This window comes from Arachis ipaensis, chromosome B5 (genome assembly GCF_059453495.1).
Source record: "Arachis ipaensis isolate K30076 ecotype BB chromosome B5, ASM5945349v1, whole genome shotgun sequence".
In the NCBI taxonomy this organism is placed as follows: domain Eukaryota; kingdom Viridiplantae; phylum Streptophyta; class Magnoliopsida; order Fabales; family Fabaceae; genus Arachis; species Arachis ipaensis.
Window position 1 is genome coordinate 81,731,709 of NC_142440.1, and position 21,476 is coordinate 81,753,184.

Consider the following 21,476-nt stretch of genomic DNA (forward strand, 5'->3'; position numbering starts at 1 on the left):
ATTTCATGCATAATTGAAGATTGGACAAGGGGGGAGCAATTAGTAGAATTTTTACCATGCTTTAGTTAGTTTCTAGAGAGAGAAGGTCTCTCTTCTCTCTAGAATTAGGTTAGGTGTAGATTAGGATTTCTTTAGATCTATGTTTAATTCATGCTTTGATTTACTTTTCCTTTCTAACTTCTTGTTCCTTTACCTTTGCTTTTCTAGTTTAGTATTTTACTCTTTGTATTTGTTTGCTTTGTTGTTGTTACACTCCTGTTTCTTTGATATCATTTTAATGCAATTTATATTTTATGTTCCATTATTGTTGATTTGAGTTGTTGTTGTTAATTTCCTTGCAATTGGTAGTGTTAGATTTAAATTTCTTGCAATTTTACCATGCTTTCCTTTTATGCCTTTCAAGTGTTTGACAAAATTCTTGGAAGGATGTTAGAGTAGATTTTTGTGTTTTTGGCTTTGGATGGTAACTTAGGTGAACTTGAGTTGCTAATGTCCAAGTGATTGATAATTGGTGTTAATTGACACTAGCTTTCACTAAGTCCATTAGTGAGTGGCTAGGATTTATGGATTGGGATTGATAAAGCTCATTTGACTTTCCTTCACTTGTTAGAGGATGACTTAATGAGATTGATCCTTGCAATTATCATATTGTGGTTAGTGACAAGGATAAAGATCCTTAACCACCAACCCCTGCCAAGACCTTTTTATCATTTGAGTTTCCCTTTTCTTTGCCATAACCAGTAATTGAGCAAACTTCCCTGTAATTCCTTGAGAGACGACCCGAGATTTGAATACTTCGGTTATTTTTATTGGGGTTTGTACTTGTGACAAACAAATTTTTGATTGATGATTTTTTGATGGTTTAGAACTATACTTACAATGAGAATTCATTGAGAAATTCTATACCGACACAACTTTTCCTTCTCATTATACACATACGCTACCCTGTAACTGTTCTTGTGGGAATTAGTTCGTTCTTTTCATTATGAACCACTATCATGCCTCCCTTTTTGGGAACAACTTGGACAGGGCTCACCCAGGGGCTGTCAAAAATGGGATAAATAATCCTAGCCTCCCATAATTTTGTGACTTCCTTTTGCACTACTTCCTTCAAGGCTGGATTCAGTCGCCTTTGTGGTTGCACCACTGGTTTGACGTCATCTTCCAGCAGGATCTTGTGCATGCATCGGGTTGGGCTAATGCCCTTAAGGTCACTGATTGTCCACCTAAGAGCTGTCTTGTGTGTCTTTAGCACTTGAATTAGTGCTTTTTCTTCTTGTGTGTCCCCATCTCCTAGAAATGCATATTTCAAGGATGATGGTAATGGCTTGAGCTCGAGGTTAGGAGGTTTATCCTCTATTTCTTTGGAGTTTTTAAATGCTCCTTTATTTCTTCTTCGAGTCTCTCAACCATATTCACTTCTTCCACCAGGAAATCAATGATATCAATACTCATGCATTCCTCTGGGATATCAATATGCTACATAGCTTTGATAGCATTCAGCGTAAACTCATCCTCATTGACTCTCAGGGTTACTTCTCCTTTCTGAACGTCAATGAGGGTCCGTCCTATAGCTAGGAAGGGTCTTCCTAGGATAAGGGACGCACTCTTGTGCTCGTCCATTTCCAGCACCACAAAATATGTGGGGAAAGCAACAGATCCAACCCTAACAATCATGTCCTCAATCACGCCTGATGGAAGCTTAAAAGAGCCATCAGCAAGTTGAATACATATGTGGGTCAATTTAACTTCTTGAGTTAAATAGAGCCTTTTTATTAATGATGTAGGTATTGGGTTAATACTTGCTCCTAGATCACATAGGGCTGTCCTTGTGCAGACATCCCCTAAGGTGCATGGTATCATTAAGCTCATAGGGTCATTGAGTTTCTCTTGTAAGCTCTTTTGGATCATCGCACTGCATTCTTCAGTGAGAAAGACTGTTTCTGCCTCTCTCCAATCCTTCTTATGACTTATGATGTCTTTCATGAACATAGCATAAGAAGGTATCTATTCAAGAGCCTCTGCAAAAGGGATCTTGATCTCAAGTGTCTTGAGATAATCCTCAAAGCGGGCAAACTGTTTATCTTTTTCTTCTTGACGGAGTTTCTAAGGAAATGGCATCTTAGTTGATGTAGGTTGAATGCCAACAGAAATGGAAGGGATGTTAGTGGTTCGCTTAGGAGGGGTTTCATCAGCACTTGTATGTGTCTAATTATCCTTGTTTGGGCGTTCAACCCCCTTGTTACCCCTTTTCCTGGCGTTCAACGCCAGGAACACTGTCCCCTTTTGGGCGTTGAACGCTAGGAGTGCTGCCCCCTTCTTGGCGTTGAACACTAAGAGTGCTGCCCATTTTTGGCGTTGAACGGCAATGATATTCCCCCCTGGGCATTCACTGGACTCAGAGGTGTCTTGGATTGCTGTTTGATTATCTTCTGTCAGTTGTTCCTCTCCCGGTTTCCTATTGTACTGAGGTTGGGTGTTTAATGTTTTCCCACTCTTCAGTTGAATAGCTTGACATTCTTCTTTTATCTGCTTAGATAATTGCTACCTGGTTTGGCTCAACTGAGTTTCAATATTCCTGTTGGAAGTTTGAGTTTCTCGCAAGGCTTCTTGCAATTCCAGCAATTGCTGGGCAAGGGCGTGTAGCTACTGAGTCAATGGGCCATTTTGTTCTGGAGGATTAGATTCAGTAGATACTGCCTTAACCTCTCCCTTCATGGAAGTCTCATCAACTAAATACAGATGCTGGTTTATGGAAAATATCTCAATAAGTTCGTGAGCCTCTTCAATTATTTTTCTCATATGTATAGAACCACCAGCAGAGTGGTCTAGAGATATCCTAGCCACGTATGTGAGGCCGTAATAGAAGATGTCTAATTACACCCATTCTAAAAATATTTTAGTGGGGCATTTCTGTAGCATTCTTCTATACCTCCCCCAGGCATCATGAAGATATTCATTATTCTCTTACTTGAAGCCTTGGATGTCCAGCCTTAACTGGGTTAACTTCCTTAGGGGAAAGTATTTATTCAGAAACTTATCTACTAGCTGCTTCCATGTTTTCAAGCTGGATTTGGGTTGGTTATCTAACCACCTCTTTGCTTGGTCTCTTACAACAAAGGGAAAGAGTAGTAGTCTATAGACATCCTGATCCTCCCGCTCAGTATGTACTGTGTCAACAATTTGTAGGAAATTTGCCAGGAACTCTGTAGGCTCTTCCTGTGGAAGTCCAGAGTACTGGCAGTTTTGCTGCACTAGAGTAATGAGCTGGGGGTTTAGCTCAAAATTACTTGCTCTAATGGGAGGTATACTGATACTTGTTCCATAGAAGTCAAGATTGGGGGCCATATAGGACCTCAGAGTTCTTCTGAACTGTTCATTCCCAATTAGGTCCATGATGAAGGAAGGTAGGAGAATTAAAAATAAAATTAGAAAATAGAATCAAAATATTTTTGTTTTTATTTTATTTTTTATTTAATTCAGAAAACAAGAAGGAAATTAAAAGGGAAAATTAGAAACTTTAGTTGTCTTAGCCTTTAATTAACTAGAAAAAATTGAAAATTAATTGTGATTTTAAAAGGGGTTTTCGAAAATAGAAGAGAGAGAAATTAATTAGGAAGTTTTGAAAAAGAGAAAAGATAAAGGAGAGTATTAAATAATAGATACCAAACTTTTAAAATTAAAATAAGATAAAGCAAGTAACAAATTAAGAAAGATTTGAAAATAAGATAAGATAGGAGATTTGAAAAAGATTTGATTTTGAATTTTGAAATTAAGATAAAATAAGATAATGATTTGAAAATAAGTTGAAAAGATAAGATATGGTAAAGATTTGATATTTTAAAATTTAAAAAAAAGATAAGATAGGAAAGAACCAAATTAAAAGAAAGATATTATAAGATTTGAAAAGTTTTTAAAAAGATAGGATTTAAAATTTAAAATTTGACTTCATTAACAAGAAAACTCCAAACTTAAAAAATTTTTAAATCAAGATAAAAAAAAAGGAAGCAAGATTTTCGAAAATTTGAATAATGATAAAAGATTTTTTTATATTTTTTTCGATTTAAGTGAAGAAAGAGAAAAACAACCAAGACACTAAACTTAAAATTTTTAGATCGAAGACTATTTTTTTCCCGAAAATTTTACAAAAAAACACTAAAAGACACCAAACTTAAAAATTTTAAGATCAAACAAAGAAAAGAAACAAGAACAACTTGAATACCAAGAAGAACTGATGAACGAATTTTTCACGGTTTAGAATTTCACTAATGAAGTCTCGTTGTAAAGTATAGTTTCTAAACCAACAATAATCCTTTCATACAAAAATTTTGTTTGTCACAAGTACAAATCCCTAATAATCCTAATGACCGAAGTATTCAAACCTCGGATCGTCTCTCAAAGAAATTGCAGGGTAGTGTTCTTGTTATTGGTTATGAGTTGTATATTTTGAGTTTTCGATGAGACACAAGAAAAATAAATGACAATGGAAATGAAATGATAAAACGGTCTTGGCATGGTTTAGTGGTCAAGGATCTCTATCCTTATCACTAACCATAACATGATAATTGCAAGGATCAATCCCACTAAGTCATCCCCTAACTAATAGTAAAGGAAAGTCAAGTGAGCTATACCAATCCAAGTCCATAAGTCCTAGCTCTCCACTAATTGAATTAGTGAGAATTAGAGTTAATGGCTATCAACTATCAGTCACTTGGACATTAGAAACTCAAGAGTTCCTAAGTTACCTTCCCAAGCCAAGAACATAAAATTCTACTCTAAAATCCAACCAAGCATTTCATCAAACACTTGGAAGGAACAAAAGGAAAGCATAGTAAATTGACAACAAGAATGAATTCTAACAATAATTAGATGCAAATAATTAACAACAACAATCAAAGAAAACACAATTGACATGAATTACCTCAAATTGCATTAAAAGAGAATAAAAGAACAAAAGTAGGACCACAACCAAGTATAGAAACAAAATAGAAGAAATTACAACAAGAGAATGAAAGAACAAAATATAGAAACGTAGAATTGAAAGGTAGAAGTAGATGAAAGCAAAGATTAAAACCTAGATCTAAGAGGAGAGATTAAGCTAAACCTAATCCTAATTCTAGAGAGAAGAGAGAGCTTCTCTCTCTAGAAAACTAAACTAAAACTAGATCTCCAGTGTAATGTGTGTCCAATGGTGTAAAGTGATTCCTTCCCCTTTAATCCTTGGTTCCTTTTGTCTTTTCCCGCCAAAAACTTAGCTCCAAATGGGGCTAGAAACCCTCCAAAATCGCCAGGCACGAGTTTGACTAAAAGAATCATGTGCGGCCTTCAGCGCGTACGCGTACAGTGCGCGTACGCGTCCATGGAGCATTTCGCGATCCACGTGTAGGCGAATAGTGCGCGCGCGCATCCATGGGCATTTTCCAAATCTTTGGCTTTTCATTATTTCTCCACTTTGTATACTTTCCTTTCACTCCTTTGATCCTTTCCTAGCCATTTTCAATCTGAAATCACTAACAAACACATCAAGGCATCTAGTGGAATTAAAGAAAGATAAAAATCATCAAATTAAAGGTCTAAAAAGCATGTTTTCACATCTAAGCACAAATAAGGAAACAATCACAAAATCATGCTATTTCATTGAATAAATGTGAGGAAAGGTTATCAAAATTCTCTAAATTCAACACAAGATAAACCCTAAAAACGGGGTTTATCAACCTCCCCACACTTAAACCTTAGCATGTCCTCATGCTAAATTAAGAAGGGAAACAAGGGGAATGACATTTATTCCGTGCAACTAAACTATATGCAAACTATCCAAATGCAACTATCTATATGAATGCAATCGCTTGGTCAAAATAAATCAACTTCCAAGAAAATATATGTAAGCACAAGGGCTCAAACAATGGAAATCAAATCCAACCCACAATTGTATTGAATTATCAAAAGGATTTACAAACTTGCATGAATGCAGATGATAGTGGTGAATACATGTAATTGAGCAATTGAACCCTCACCGGATGTGTACCGCTCTATTCACTCAAGTGTTTAGGGGTTGATTCACTCAATTTTTCTCTAATCATGCTTTCCGAAATTTGTTCTTCATTTAACAATCAACAATCATTCAATGCATACATACAAATATCATGAGGTCTTTCTCAAAGGTTGTAATGGGGCTAGGGTCAACGTAGTTTCATGTATGGTTAATTGGACTAGGAATTGAATCTTTGATTAGTCTAGACTTTCCCACCTAACTTATATAATAACCTATACAATTAAGTACTAACCTAACTACCCATCCTTCACTTTTCACATACTTATGCATTTTCTTTTTATTTTCACAACACTTATGCATTGACTCCTATTGGACTTAATTTGGGGCATTTTGTCCCCTTTTTATTATTTTTCTTCTTTTTCTTTTCTTTTTCACATTTATTTTTTTTCTTTTTCCTTTTTCTTTTCTTTTCTTTTTCACATTTATTTTTTTCTTTTTCCTTTTTCTTTTGTTTTTCTCATACAAGAACATCAATGCATAAGGTCTATACATTTAATCAATATATGAGCATGCACCCAATTCCCAAATATAGAAATACAAAACACCCTTTTATCCTAACCAATGTTCCCAAATCTCCCCAAACTTTAATGATAAACACTCTTACTAGCCTAAGCTAATCAAAGATCCAAACAAAGGACTTTTATTGTTTTTCGCTTTAGGCTTGTATTGTGCTAAAATAAAGAACAATTGGGTTAAGCATAGGCTCAAAGGAGTAAAAGGTAGGCTATTTAGGTAAGTGAGCTAATGAAATAATGGCCTCAATCATATAAATGTATGAATACAAGGAATAATTGGACATATAGAATTAAACAAATCAAGGATCACAATCATAGGAAGAGAACAATTTCACACAAGAAGGAAAATAAGTGGTTATAAGATATAACCACACAATTAGGCTCAAAACTCACAATCTTGTGTTCTTAGCTCAAGACATGCTTCACAAAATATGAATTCATGCAAGTTCATCAAAAATTTCTCAATCAATTGGGGTGGTGCCCTATAGATAAATTCTTTGGAAAGATCTCCTTGTGTTTGACTAGGCTCATTCTAAATGCAAATGCAATGTTGTGATTGAGAAATCTTAAAAATTCCTTAGTTAATCCCTTTTTCAATCAAAACGGTGTCATATGTAAAAAGGGTCAACTAGATCTCAACAATCCAAAATATTTTTCTAATCACAACCAAAAGCTAAAACAAGCTATAATAACTATATAAAGCAAAAGTGCATATATAAGGCAAAAAGTGTAAAATCCAACAAACTAAACAAAAGTATCCACAATCCACAACACAAATATGTACAATGATCCAAAAGGTGCAAAATAAAGCAAAATAACATAAACTATGAGATAATGTCCGAAAATGTTCACCGACAGCGACGACGGTGACCTCCCCACACTTAAGATGAAGCATCGTCCTCGATGCTATGGATCGGGCTCATGGTGAGGGTCAACAGTCATATCTGGCTCCAGCTGGGGCTCAGTTTGGGGCACTGGCTCCTCGGGAGGCTGCTGAGTATCCTGGGTAACCTGCGTCTGTGGAGGTGCCTCCTGCTGAGTCAGCTCCCCAACATGCTCCTCCTTGTGCCCTGCCTCGTGATCCTCCTCATCGGAAGCAGGAGAGTGGAAAGAGGGGGTAACTGAACGCCCTATGCTGCGAATGCATGATCCACTCTATCAAGAAGCCGCATAATACGGCACTCACTGCGCTCTATGAATTAAAGCAGACGCTGAACCAGAAGATAGGTCGGCTCGGGTGCTGGTGGTAATAAAGGTGCTACTGCTGTCGCTGAAGAAGAGGGTCCTGCCGCTGTGGTAGAAGATGAAGGTCTAGCTGTCTCTACTGCTGCTCTAGCTCGAGAGCGGCGCCTGGATGGGGGATTCTCGTGTACCCACGTACCCCACAGAATAGTAACCTCCTTGTCGTCGTCGTCTGGGGGTGGTGGTGTCACGTCATCGTCCCTCCATGGGGCACCGGCTAACTCAATAATCCTAGTGACCAATGTGGGAAATGGTAGTAATACACGGATGTGTGCTCGCCACATGCATCGAATTATCAACCGGGGGAAGTATACCTCCTTCCCCTCCATATCACAGCCAATCAGAAGAAGCATATCCATCGGAATCTCAGAAAATGGGTAGTAGGCAGGACATAGTGGGAGAATATCTGCTTCCAAGTCCTAACCTCTCTAGACAAATAAGCAAATAACATCCCCTTGGGCCTCTTATTGTCAGAATCCATCACCCAAAGGGTGTCCGGTATGGCAATAACGCACTTCAGTGCCTCATAATCAAAGGTCATAGCATTTATTGCTATCTCTGCCTACTGGTATGCACATGTGTCACCAGTCTAAGGTAGGCAATGCAATACACCCTCAATAGCAGCCTCAGTAAATAGATTGAATCAAGAGTTGCTCGAAAGAGGTTGCAGTAAAACTCCTTAACCCATGAAGTGTTTATTCTTCCCAAATCCCTATCAACAAAGCCTAAGCCCAACCCTGAATACGGGTCTTAATGGGGCGTCTCAGGTCGTTGGGAAGGGCCAATTTCTTCTCAATATTCATATTTTTCTTCCAATTGGTAGGGAAGTGGAGTTCACAGTAAAGATTGGGAAACTTGGCTGTGTCAGTGGGCGGTAGCAACTGATTTCCTTATCCACTTCATTAAGTTGGTTCTTGGCATAGTTGGCATAAGGGGAGAGGGTAGAGGCATCATAGTGCTTCCTCTTTCTTGAGGTAGTAGCCTTTGTTTTTCCTCTATCCGACATCCTAAAAGACATATGTGATATGATATAAGCATTTAGTCAAGTAGAGAAATAGCAAGCAAGATATGGCATATTCATGAAGTGAGTGAAGAAGAGATAATTCTTGGAATGCCAATAATCACAAGGTAGAAAAGAAAATAAGGTCACAAGCCAAGAATGCAACAACAATCACATCATGCTTACTCAATAAGCTCAATAAGCATCATACCCAAAAAGAATGGTTAAAGAGTTAGTTGAAAACTAAAAAGAAAAATCAGTATGTTAGGCAAGTTAAAAGTTAGAAAAAACTAATTCAAAGGTTAGGGGTGTGACGGTCATTTGCTTAATTATGAAGAATGCAGAAAATTAAGGATAACAAGTATACTCACAATCATGAGGGAGAAGAAGTCATTGATGATGAAATATGAGATTGCAAAAGAAGCAATTAATTGAAAGTATGTCATCAATCAATGTCACGGTTACGGATTATGCAATAATTGGTGTTACCAAGGGTGAAATGCACTCTGTGTAACATAAACTAAGTTAGAAACCAATTTGAATCAAGTGGGTTACACAAGTGAAATGCACCGATTATTGTAAAAGAGCGAACCGTGTTCAAGAAAATTGTCAAGTTAAATCAAATGGTGAATGTAGCACAATTCAAAAGGCATTTGATTAACTTGAAAAGTGAAAGCACGTAAAGGTTCGAATGGATATCACAGGAAACAAAGTAAAGACATGGAAATGCCGACCATTTCATCCTATGAACTGAACTTGGCGAGCTAAAGAAATCTGAATTTTAAAAGTTACAAGTTCGGTTCTAGGTGTCAAGTTTTAAGAACAAACATTTTCCAGAAATTTGGGCAGCATTCCGGTAGTAATTCGGATGTTTCCAGATAACAAAAAGTAGAAATAATTCATATATGTATCCCGAAATGTCATCAAGCAGGAGAGAAGCATGGAATACATATACACATGCAGCATGAAATACAACTCAACAATTAGAATGCAGCAGGGCAGCAGTGACATAGCAGCATAGCAATAACAAGATGTATACACACAGAAGAACACACCATCCATTATTCAGCAAGGCAATGTACAATCAGCCATGTTGGTTAACAAATACGGAGCAATTATTAGGCCTAGTATCTTCTAACCACAACCTAACTACCTAACCGCATTTATTTCTATCTAGCCTAATATGCAGAATAATCAACTAACTAATCCAATCTAATCATGCCAAAATTAATGAAAGCAATAAAGAAACAGAGCAATGTAGCAGGGGAAGGTGGATGACCTAGAGTGAAATGCAGAACATAATGGAAATAGAGAAATAGGAAGAAGGGGCAGCAAAACGGTGCTGTCAGTAGCGGCGGCTCACGGTGGCGTAGGGAGCAACGCGTAGAGCAGTGGTTGCGGTGATGATAAAAGTGGGTGGTAACTGAGGGAGGGTGAGGTTGAGATGCTCGCCAGCGGTAGCTGGTAGTTGCAGCAGCGCTCGGTGGCAGCGGAGAGAAGCAGTGAGAGTGAGAGGCCAAGGGTGAGAGAGAGAGCAGAGAAGAGAGGAAAGAAGAGATGCTGGAGGAAAGAGGCGGCGGTAGTGGCGTCGCCGGCACGGTGGTGGGTTGTGGCAGGGATTGGGGTGACTATGGAGGTTTGAGAGAATGAGAGGTAAGAGTGAACGTTGAAGAGAAGAGGGAGTGAGGGTTGTGCGATGATGAGTGGATAATTTATACACTTTTTGGCATTGTTTTTACATAGTTTTCAGTATGATTTAGTTAGTTTTTAGTATATTTTTATTAGTTTTTAATTAAAAATCACATTTCTGGAGTTTACTATGATTTTGTGTGTTTTTCTGTGATTTCAGGTATTTTCTGGCTGAAATTAAGGGACCTGAGCAAAAATCAGATTCAGAGGTTGAAGAAGGACTGCAGATGCTGTTGGATTCTGACCTTGCTGCACTCAAAGTGGAATTTCTAGAGCTACAGAACTCCAAATGGCGCACTTCCAATTGCGTTGGAAATTAGACATACAGGGCTTTCGAGCTATATATAATAGTCCATACTTTGTCTGAGTTTAGACGACGCAAACTGGCGTTGAACGCTAGTTCCATGTTGCAGTCTGGCGTTCTGCGCCAGAAACAAGTTGCAAAGTGGAGTTCAACGCCAGAAACACGTTACAAACTGGCATTCAACTCCAAGAATGACCTCTCCACGTGTAAACTTCAAGCTCAGCCCAAGCACACACCAAGTGGGCCCCGGAAGAAGATTTCTGCATCATTTACTCATTTCTGTAAACCCTAGTAACTAGTTTAGTATAAATAGGACTTTTTACTATTGTATTTACATCCTTAGTTTCATCTTTAGATCACGTTTGGGGGCTGGCCATTCGGCCATGCCTGGACCTTATCACTTATGTATTTTCAACGGTAGAGTTTCTACACACCATAGATTAAGGTGTGGAGCTCTGCTGTTCCTCAAAGATTAATGCAAAGTACTACTGTTTTTCTATTCAATTCAACTTATTCCACTTCTAAGATATTCATTCGCACTTCAATATGATGGATGTGATGATCGTGACAGTCATCATTATTCTCAACTTACAAACGCGTGCCTGACAACCACTTCCACTCTACCTTAGATTGAATGGATATCTCTTGGATATCTAATACAGGGGACCGAGTCCGAGTTATTAGTGTCTTCGTGGTATAAGTTAGAACCCATGGATGGCCATTCCTGAGATCCGGAAAGTCTAAACCTTGTCTGTGGTATTTCGAGTAGGATCTGGGAAGGGATGGCTGTGATGAGCTTCAAACTCGCGAGTGCTGCGCGTAGTGACAGACGCAAAAGGATAGTAAATCATATTCCAGTATGATCGAGGACCAACAGATGATTAGCCATGCAGTGACAGCACATTGGACCATTTTCACAGGAGGATGGGATGCAGCCATTGACAACGGTGACGCCCTACATAAAGCTTGCCATGGAAAGGAATAGGATTGATTGGATGAAGACAGCAGGAAAGCAGAGATCAGAGGAACGAAAGCATCTCTATACGCTTATCTGAAATTCTCACCAATGAATTACATAAGTACCACTATCCTATTTTATATTTTATTTATTTTCATCCACTTAATTTCTTAATACAATTTAATCCTCCTGACTGAGATTTACAAGGTGACCATAGCTTGCTTCAAGCCGACAATCTTCGTGGGATCAACCCTTACTCACGTAAGGTTTATTACTTGGACGATCCAGTGCACTTGCTGGTTAGTTGTACAAAGTTGTGAAACAGATATAAGATCATGAATGTGCGTATTGAGTTTTTAGCGCTGTTACCAAGGAATGGAATGATCACGATTTCGCACACCAAGTTTTTGGCGCCGTTGCCGGGGATTGTTCGAGTTTGGACAACTGACGGTTCATCTTGTTGCTCAGATTAGGTAATTTTATTTTAATTTTAAGCTTTTTGTTTTTATTATTCTTAATTTCGAAAAAAAAATTTCTTCTTTTTCGTTTTTCCCAAAATAATTTTTGAAAAATACCAACAAAAATTTATAAAATCATAAAATCAAAAAATAATTTTTGTGTTTCTTGTTTGAGTCTAGAGTTAAGATTTAAGTTTGCTGTCAATTGCATCTTTTTAATTTTCTAAAAATTATTTTCGAAAATTTCATGCATTGCATTCTTCATGATCTTCAAGTTGTTCTTGGCCAGTCTTCTTGTTTGATCTTCATATTTTCTTGTTTTGTATTTTTCCTTGTTTTTCATATGCATTCTTGAATTATCAATGTCTAAAGAATAAAAATTTTTAAGTTTGGTGTCTTGCATGTTTTTCTTTTCTTAAAAATTTTCAAAACTAAGTCTTGATGTTCATCTTGATCTTCAAAGTGTTCTTGGTGTTCATCTTGATATTCAAAGTGTTCTTGCATGCATCACATGTTTTGATCCAAAATTTTCATGCATTGAGTCAATTTTGTGTTTTTTCTCTTTCTTTATTAAAATTCAAAAATCAAAATATATATATATATATATATTTTCCTTATTTTACTCAAAATTTTCGAAAATATGATTTGATTTAGTCAAAAATTTTTCAAATTTAGTTATTTTTTATGAGTCAAATCAAATTTTCAATTTAAAAATCTTATCTTTTTCAAATCTTTTTCAAAATCAAATCTTTTTCATTTTTCCTTCATATTTTCGAAAACTTTTTAAATTTGATTTTCAAAATCTTTCTCTTATTTTATTTCTTAATTAGCATTTAATGTGATTGATTCAAAAATTTCAAGTTGTTACTTGCCTATTAAGAAAGGTTCAATCTTTAAATTTTAAAATCTTATCTTTTTGTTTCTTGTTAGTCAAGTAATCAACTTTAATTTTCAAAATCAAATCTTTTTAAATTTCTTTTTCAAATCTTTTTCAAAATAAGTTTCAATCAATCATATCTTTTTGTTTCAATCATATCCCTTTTTTTTTTATTTCAATCATATCTTTTTCAAATTCAATTTCAAAATCTTTTCTAACTTCTTTCCTAACCTCTTATCTTTTTTAAAATTGATTTTCAAATCTTTTTCAATCAATCTTATCTTTTTGTTTCAATCATATCTTTTTCAAAACCACCTAACTAATTCAATCTCTCTTAAAATTTTCGAAAATACCTCCCTCTTTTTCAAAATTTCATTTTGATTAACTAATTGTTTCAATTTTAATTTAATTTCAACTTTAATTTTCGAAATCTAACTTTCAATTTTAAATTTTTATTTTTAATTAAATTTTGAAATTCTCTCTCTCATCTCCTTCTATTTATTTATTCATCTACTAACACTTCTCTTCCATCCAAAAAAAAAAAATAATTCGAACACCACCTCCCTCTATGTGTTCGAGTTTTTCCTCTTCTCTTCTTTACATTACATTCTTTTCTTCTTCTACTCACACAAAGGAATCTCTATACTGTGACATAGAGGATTCCATATTTTCTTTGTTATTCCCTTCTTTGTCATATGATCAGGAGCAAGGACAGGAACATTCTTGTTGAAGCAGATCCTGAACCTGAAAGGACTCTTAAAAGGAAACTAAGAGAAGCTAAAATACAATAATCCAGAGACAACCTTACAGGAATTTTCGAACAGGAAGAGGAGATGGCAGCCGAAAATAATAATAATGCAAGGAGGATGCTTGGTGACTTCACTGCACCTAATTTCAATTTACATGGAAGAAGCATCTCAATTCCTGCTATTGGAGCAAACAACTTTGAGCTGAAACCTCAATTAGTTTCTCTGATGCAGCAGAACTACAAGTTTCATGGACTTCCATCTGAAGATCCTTTTCAGTTCTTAACTGAATTCTTGCAGATCTGTGATACTGTTAAGACCAATGGGGTTGATCCCGAGGTCTACAGGCTTATGCTTTTCCCGTTTGCTGTAAAAGACAGAGGTAGAGTGTGGTTGGACTCTCAACCCAAAGATTTCCTGAACTCTTGGGATAAGCTGGTCACGGCTTTCTTAGCCAAGTTCTTTCCTCCTCAAAAGCTGAGTAAGCTTAAAGTGGATGTTCAAACCTTCAGACAGAAAGAAGGTGAATCCCTCTATAAAGCTTGGGAGAGACATAAGCAATTGACCAAAAAGTGTCCTTCTGACATGCTTTCAGATTGGACCATCTTGGATATATTCTATGATGGTCTGTCTGAATTAGATAAGATGTCATTGGATACTTCTGCAGGTGGATCCATTCACCTAAAGAAAACGCCTGCAGAAGCTCAAGAACTCATTGACATAGTTGCTAATAACCAGTTCATGTACACTTCTGAGAGAAATCCTGTGAGTAATGGGATGCCTCAGAAGAAGGGAGTTCTTAAAATTGATACTTTGAATGCCATATTGGCTCAGAATAAAATATTGACTCAGCAAGTCAATATGATTTCTCAGAGTCTGAATAGAATGCAAGCTGCATCCAACAGTACTCAAGAGGCATCTTCTGAGGAAGAAGCTTATGATCCTGAGAACCCTGCAATAGCAGAGGTGAATTACATGGGTAAACCCTATGAAAACACCTATAATCCCTCATGGAAAAATCACCCAAATCTCTCATGGAAGGATCAACAAAAGCCTCAACAAGGCTTTAATAATGGTGGAAGAAACAGGTTTAGCAATAGCAAGCCTTTTCCATCATCCACTCAGCAAAAGACAGAGAGTTTTGAGCAGAATCCGTCTAGCTTGGAAAATATAGTCTCTGATCTATCTAAGGCCACTCTGAGTTTCATGAATGAAACAAGGTCCTCCATTAGAAATTTGGAAGCACAAGTGGGCCAGCTGAGTAAAAGGATCATTGAAACCCCTCCTAGTACTCTCCCAAGCAATACAGAAGAGAATCCAAAAGGAGAGTACAAGGCCATTGAATTGATTACCATGGCTGAACCTGTAAGGGAGGGAGAGGACGTGAATCCCAGTAAGGAAGACCTCCTGGGACGTCCAGAGATCAATAAGGAGTTTCCCTCTGAGGAACCAAAGGAATCTGAGGCTCATCTAGAGACCATAGAGATTCTATTGAACCTCCTTATGCCCTTCATGAGCTCTGATGAGTATTCTTCTTCTGAAGAGAATGAGGATGTTACTGAAGAGTAAGTTGCCAAGTACCTTGGTGCAATCATGAAGCTAAATGCCAAATTATTTGGTAATGAGACTTGGGAAGATGAACCTCCCTTGCTCATCAATGAACTGAGTGATCTGGATCAATTGACATTACCTCAGAAGAAACAAGATCCTGGAAAGTTCTTAATACCTTGTACCATAGGCACCATGACTTTTGAGAAGGCTCTATGTGACCTTGGGTCAGGAATAAACCTCATGCCACTCTCTATAATGGAGAAACTGAGAATCCTTGAGGTACAGGCTGCTAATTTCTCATTAGAGATGGTAGACAAATCTATGAAAACGGCTTATAGACTAGTAGAGGATGTGTTAGTAAGGGTTGAACGCCTTTACATCCCTGCTGATTTCATAATCCTAGACACTGGGAAGGATGAGGATGAATCCATCATCTTTGGAAGACCCTTCCTAGCCACAGCAAGAGCTGTGATTGATGTAGACAGAGGAGAATTTATCCTTCAACTGAATGAAGACAACCTTGTGTTTGAAACTCAAGGATCTCCTTCTGTAATAATGGAGAGGAAGCATGAAAAGCTTATCTCAGTACAGAGTCAACTAAAGCCCCCACAGTCAAACTCTAAGTTTGGTGTTGGGAGGCCTCAACCAAACTCTAAGTTTGGTGTTAAACTCCCATATCCAAACTCTAAGTTTGGTGTTGGGAGTCTATAAAATTGATCGGATCACCTGTGTGGCTCCATGAGAGCCCACTGTCAAGCTATTGACATTAAAGAAGCGCTTATTGGGAGGCAACCCAATTTTTATTTATCTAATTTTATTTTTATTTTTATTGTTCTTTCATGTTTTATTAGGTTCATAATCATGTGGAGTCACAAAATAAATACAAAAATTAAAAACAGAACAAAAAACAGCAGAAGAAAAATCACACCCTGGAGGAAGGACTTACTGGCGTTTAAACGCCAGTAAGGAGCATCTGGCTGGCGTTCAACGCCAGAACAGAGCATGGAGCTGGCGCTGAATGCCAGAAACAAGCATGGAGCTGGCCTTCAACGCCAAAAATATGCTGCATATGGGCGTTGAACGCCCAAAACAAGCATCACCTCGGCGTTTAAACGCCAGAAATGCATGCAAAGGCATTTTACATGCCTAATTGGTGCAGGGATGTAAATCTTTGACACCTCAGGATCTGTGGACCCCACAGGATCCCCACATACCTCCACTCACCTTCCCTCCTCATAGTCCTATATCACCCTTTCCCAAAGAACACTTCACCAATCACCTTAATCTCTCTTCCCCATCACCTCTTCACCACTCACATCCATTTCTTCTTCTTCTCATCCTTTCTTTCTTCTTTTGCTCGAGGACGAGCAAACATTTTAAGTTTGGTGTGGAAAAAGCATTGCTTTTTTTTTCATAACCACTAATGCCTCAAGGGATGCACTTTCCTCCACAGAATTTTTGGGAGCAAATCAATACCTCCCTAAGAGAACTGAATTCCAACACGGGACAATTAAAGGTGGAACATCAAGAGCATTCCATCATCCTCCATGAAATTAGAGAAGATCAAAGAGCTATGAGGGAGGAGCAAGAAAGACAGGGAAGAGACATAGAGGAGCTCAAAAGCACCATTGGTTCTTCAAGAAGAGGAAGATGCCACCCTCACTAAGGTGGACTCATTCCTTAATCTCCTTGTTTATTTATTTTCCTGTTTTTCGATTTTTATGCTTTCTGTTTGTTTATGTTTTTGTCTTCATGATCACTAGTATTTAAGTGTCTATGCCTTAAAGTTATAAATGTCCTATGAATCCATCACCTCTCTTGAATGAAAAATGTTTTAATTACAAAAGAACAAGAAGTACATGATTTCAAATTCATCCTTGAAACTAGTTTAATTATTTTGATGTGGTGACAATACTTCTTGTTTTCTGAATGAATGCTTGAACAGTGCATATGTCTTTTGAAGTTGTTGTTTAAGAATGTTAAATATGTTGGCTCTTGAAAGAATGATGAACAGGAGAAATGTTATTTGATAATCTGAAAAATCATAAAAATGATTCTTGAAGAAAGAAAAAGCAGTGAATACAGAAAGCTTGCGAAAAAATAGAAAAAAAAAAAGAAAAAGAAGCAAGCAGAAAAAGCCAAAAGCTCTTAAAACCTAGAGGCAAGAGCAAAAAGCTCAGTAACCCTTAAAACCAAAAGGCAAGGGTAATAAAAAGGATCCAAGGCTTTGAGCATCATTGGATAGGAGGGCCTAAAGGAATAAAATCCTGGCCTAAGCGGCTAAACCAAGCTGTCCCTAACCATGTGCTTGTGGCGTGAAGGTGTCAAGTGAAAACTTGAGACTGAGCGGTTAAAGTCAAGGTCCAACGCAAAAGAAGAGTGTGCTTAAGAACCCTGGACACCTCTAATTGGGGACTTTAGCAAAGCTGAGTCACAATCTGAAAAGGTTCACCCAGTTATGTGTTTGTGGCATTTATGTATCCGGTGGTAATACTGGAAAACAAAGTGCTTAGGGCCACGGCCAATACTCATAAAGTAGCTGTGTTCAAGAATCAACATACTGAACTAGGAGAATCAATAACACTATTTGAATTCTAAGTTCCTACAGATGCCAATCATTCTGAACTTCAATGGATAAAGCGAGATACCAAAACTATTCAAGAGGCAAAAAGCTACAAGTCCCACTCATCTGATTGGAGCTATGTTTCATTGATATTTTAGAATTTATAGTAGATTCTCTTCTTTTTATCCTATTTTATTTTCAGTTACTTGGGGACAAGCAACAATTTAAGTTTGGTGTTGTGATGAGCAGATAATTTATACGCTTTTTGGCATTGTTTTTACATAGTTTTCAGTATGATTTAGTTAGTTTTTAGTATATTTTTATTAGTTTGTAATTAAAAATCACATTTCTGGACTTTACTATGAGTTTGTGTGTTTTTCTGTGATTTCAGGTATTTTCTGGCTGAAATTGAGGGACCTGAGCAAAAATCAGATTCAGAGGTTGAAGAAGGACTGCAGATGCTGTTGGATTCTGACCTCCCTGCACTCAAAGTAGATTTTCTGGAGCTACAGAACTCCAAATCGCGCGCTTCTAATAGCGTTGGAAAGTAGACATCCAGGGATTTCCAGCAATATATAATAATCCATACTTTGCCCGAGTTTAGACGACGCAAACTTTCATTGAACGCCAGTTCCATGTTGCAGTCTGGCGTTCAGCGACAGAAACAAGTTGCAAAGTGGAGTTCAACGCCAGAAACACGTTACAAACTGGCATTAACCTCCAAGAATGACCTCTTCACGTGTAAACTTCAAGCTCAGCCCAAGCACACACCATGTGGGCCCCAGAAGTAGATTTTTGCATCATTTACTCATTTCTGTAAACCCTAGTAACTAGTTTAGTATAAATAGGACTTTCTACTATTGTATTTACATCTTTAGTTTCATCTTTAGACCACGTTTGGGGGCTGGCCATTCGGCCATGCCTGGACCTTATCACTTCTGTATTTTCATCAGTAGAGTTTCTATACACCATAGATTAAGGTGTGGAGCTCTGCTGTTCCTCAAAGATTAATGCAAAGTACTACTGTTTTTCTATTCAATTCAACTTATTCCGCTTCAAAGATATTCATTCGCACTTCAATATGATGGATGTGATGATCGTGACAGTCATCATCATTCTCAACTTATGAACGCGTGCCTGACAACCACTTCCGCTCTACCTTAGATTGAATGGATATCTCTTGGATATCTAATACAGGGGACCGAGTCCGAGTTATTAGTGTCTTCGTGGTATAGGTTTGAACCCATGGATGGCCATTCCTGAGATCCAAAAAGTCTAAACCTTGTCTGTGGTATTCCGAGTAGGATCTGGGAAGGGATGGCTGTGACGAGCTTCAAACTCGCGAGTGCTGGGCATAGTGACAGACGCAAAAGGATAGTAAATCCTATTCTAGTTAGATCGAGAACCGACAGATGATTAGCCATACAGTGACAGCGCATTGGACAATTTTTTATCACAGGAGGATGGGATGTAGCCATTGACAATGGTGATGGCCTACATAAAGCTTGCCATGGAAAGGAGTATGATTGATTGGATGAAGATAGCAGGAAAGCAGAGATCAGAGGAACGAAAGCATCTCTATACGCTTACTGAAATTCTCACCAATGAATTACATAAGTACCACTATGCTATTTTATATTTTATTTATTTTCATCCACTATAATTTCTTAATACAATTTAATCTGCCTGACTGAGATTTACAAGGTGACCATAGCTTGCTTCAAGCCGACAATCTCCGTGGGATCGACCCTTACTCACGTAAGGTTTATTACTTGGACGACCCAGTGCACTTGCTGGTTAGTTGTATGAAGTTGTGAAGCAGATATAAGCTCATGAACGTGCGTATTGAGTTTCTAGCGCCGTTACCAAGGAATGGAATGATCACGATTTCGCACACCATGCGACTGCACTGGGTGCCTCGCGTGGATAGGGTTAATCATTTGAATCTACGCATGCGCGCACAGTGTGCGTCTGCGCGGGTGGGAAAATGAGTGAGTGGCGCGGAAGCGTCCTGTTCGTGTCTGTGCAATGTGAGTTGGGCCAAAGGCTTAGTGTTAGCCCAGAGTCAGCATAACTCTCGGGTTATAGGCCTGAAAACATTTTCAATGGATTGACGTGCTTGGGTTGCAAATTATGCGTATCGACGCGTATGCGTGTAGTGTGTATACACGTGCATGAGGTTATGCCAGGAGCTTAGTGTTGGCGCAAGGGTGGCCCAACTCTCTGGAAAATATATGGGCCTGCATTCGCGTATGGACGCGTGCGCGCACAGTGTGCGTACGCGTCCCTACCCCTCCCCCCTTTTTTTTAAGAAATAGCAAAAACAGCTAAAAATCCTCCTAACACTACCTACAGCTCAAAATTAGCCAAGAATACAAAATGACAAAAAATCTTTTTGGCTTTTTGAGAATCTTCAAATACAAGCAAAAGAGGCTTGCTCCACAAACAACCTACAACCAATTTATTGAAACAAGTATATGGAAAGAAAACTACCTACAATGGTAACTCAAATCACTTATTAATCAAAATGCAAGAGGGTGGAAAGAGTTTACCATGGTGGGGTGTCTCCCACCTAACACTTTTAGTTTAAGTCCTTAAGTTGGACATTTGGGAAGCTCTTTGTCATGGTGGCTTATGCTTGTACTCATCCTTGAATCTCCAAGGATCTTTGCTCCTCAAATGGTTGACAGAAGTTCCAACCATCTTCACCAAGTCTGGATGGAGTTCCACCCAAGATACGAGCTCCCATAGTTGGTCTTCGTGCTTTAATCCGGCATCCCAAATCTTATTTTCGCACCCGCCTTCTAGTTGATCTTCATGAATTTTCCGTTCGGGTGGTTGACAAATAGAAGCACACCAAGTCTTTTTCCTAGACCCATGTAAAGTAGCATTCATCCAATCATGGTCCCTATGCTTTGAAGCTTTAACCTCAATGAGTCTAATTCCCAACTTCCAACCACTACACAACTCCTTCTTACTTTTAGTTCTACAAAGACCTCTAAGTTATCTATCTGTTTCAATCAAGCCATATTCAAGTGAGAAAGTGGAGCTTAAGGGTAAGAGTTTTACCTACTTGAATGTTGTGTTGGACGGTGACTTAGGGAGGGAAACTTATGTGTGGAAAATGATCCAACACAAAACTCACCGGCAAGTGGACCGGGTCGCATCAAGTAATAATAACTCACATGAGTGAGGTCGATCCCACAGGGATTGAAGGATTGAGCAATTTTAGTTTAGTGGTTGATTTAGTCAAGCGAATCATGTATTGGTTGAGTGGTTTGTTTTTGACAGAAACTAAATTGCTTGAAATGTAAAGGGAGAGGGGTAAATTGCAGGAAATTAAAGAGCAAAGAAAGTAAATAAGTTGAATCTTAAAGAACAAGTAATGTAAATTGCAGAAACTTAAATTACAAGAAATGTAAATGGCTGAATCTTAAACTGCAAGAAATGTAAATGACTTGAATTTTAAAAGGAATTGGGAGTTGGAATTGCAGAATTTAAACAAGAGGAATTAAATTGCA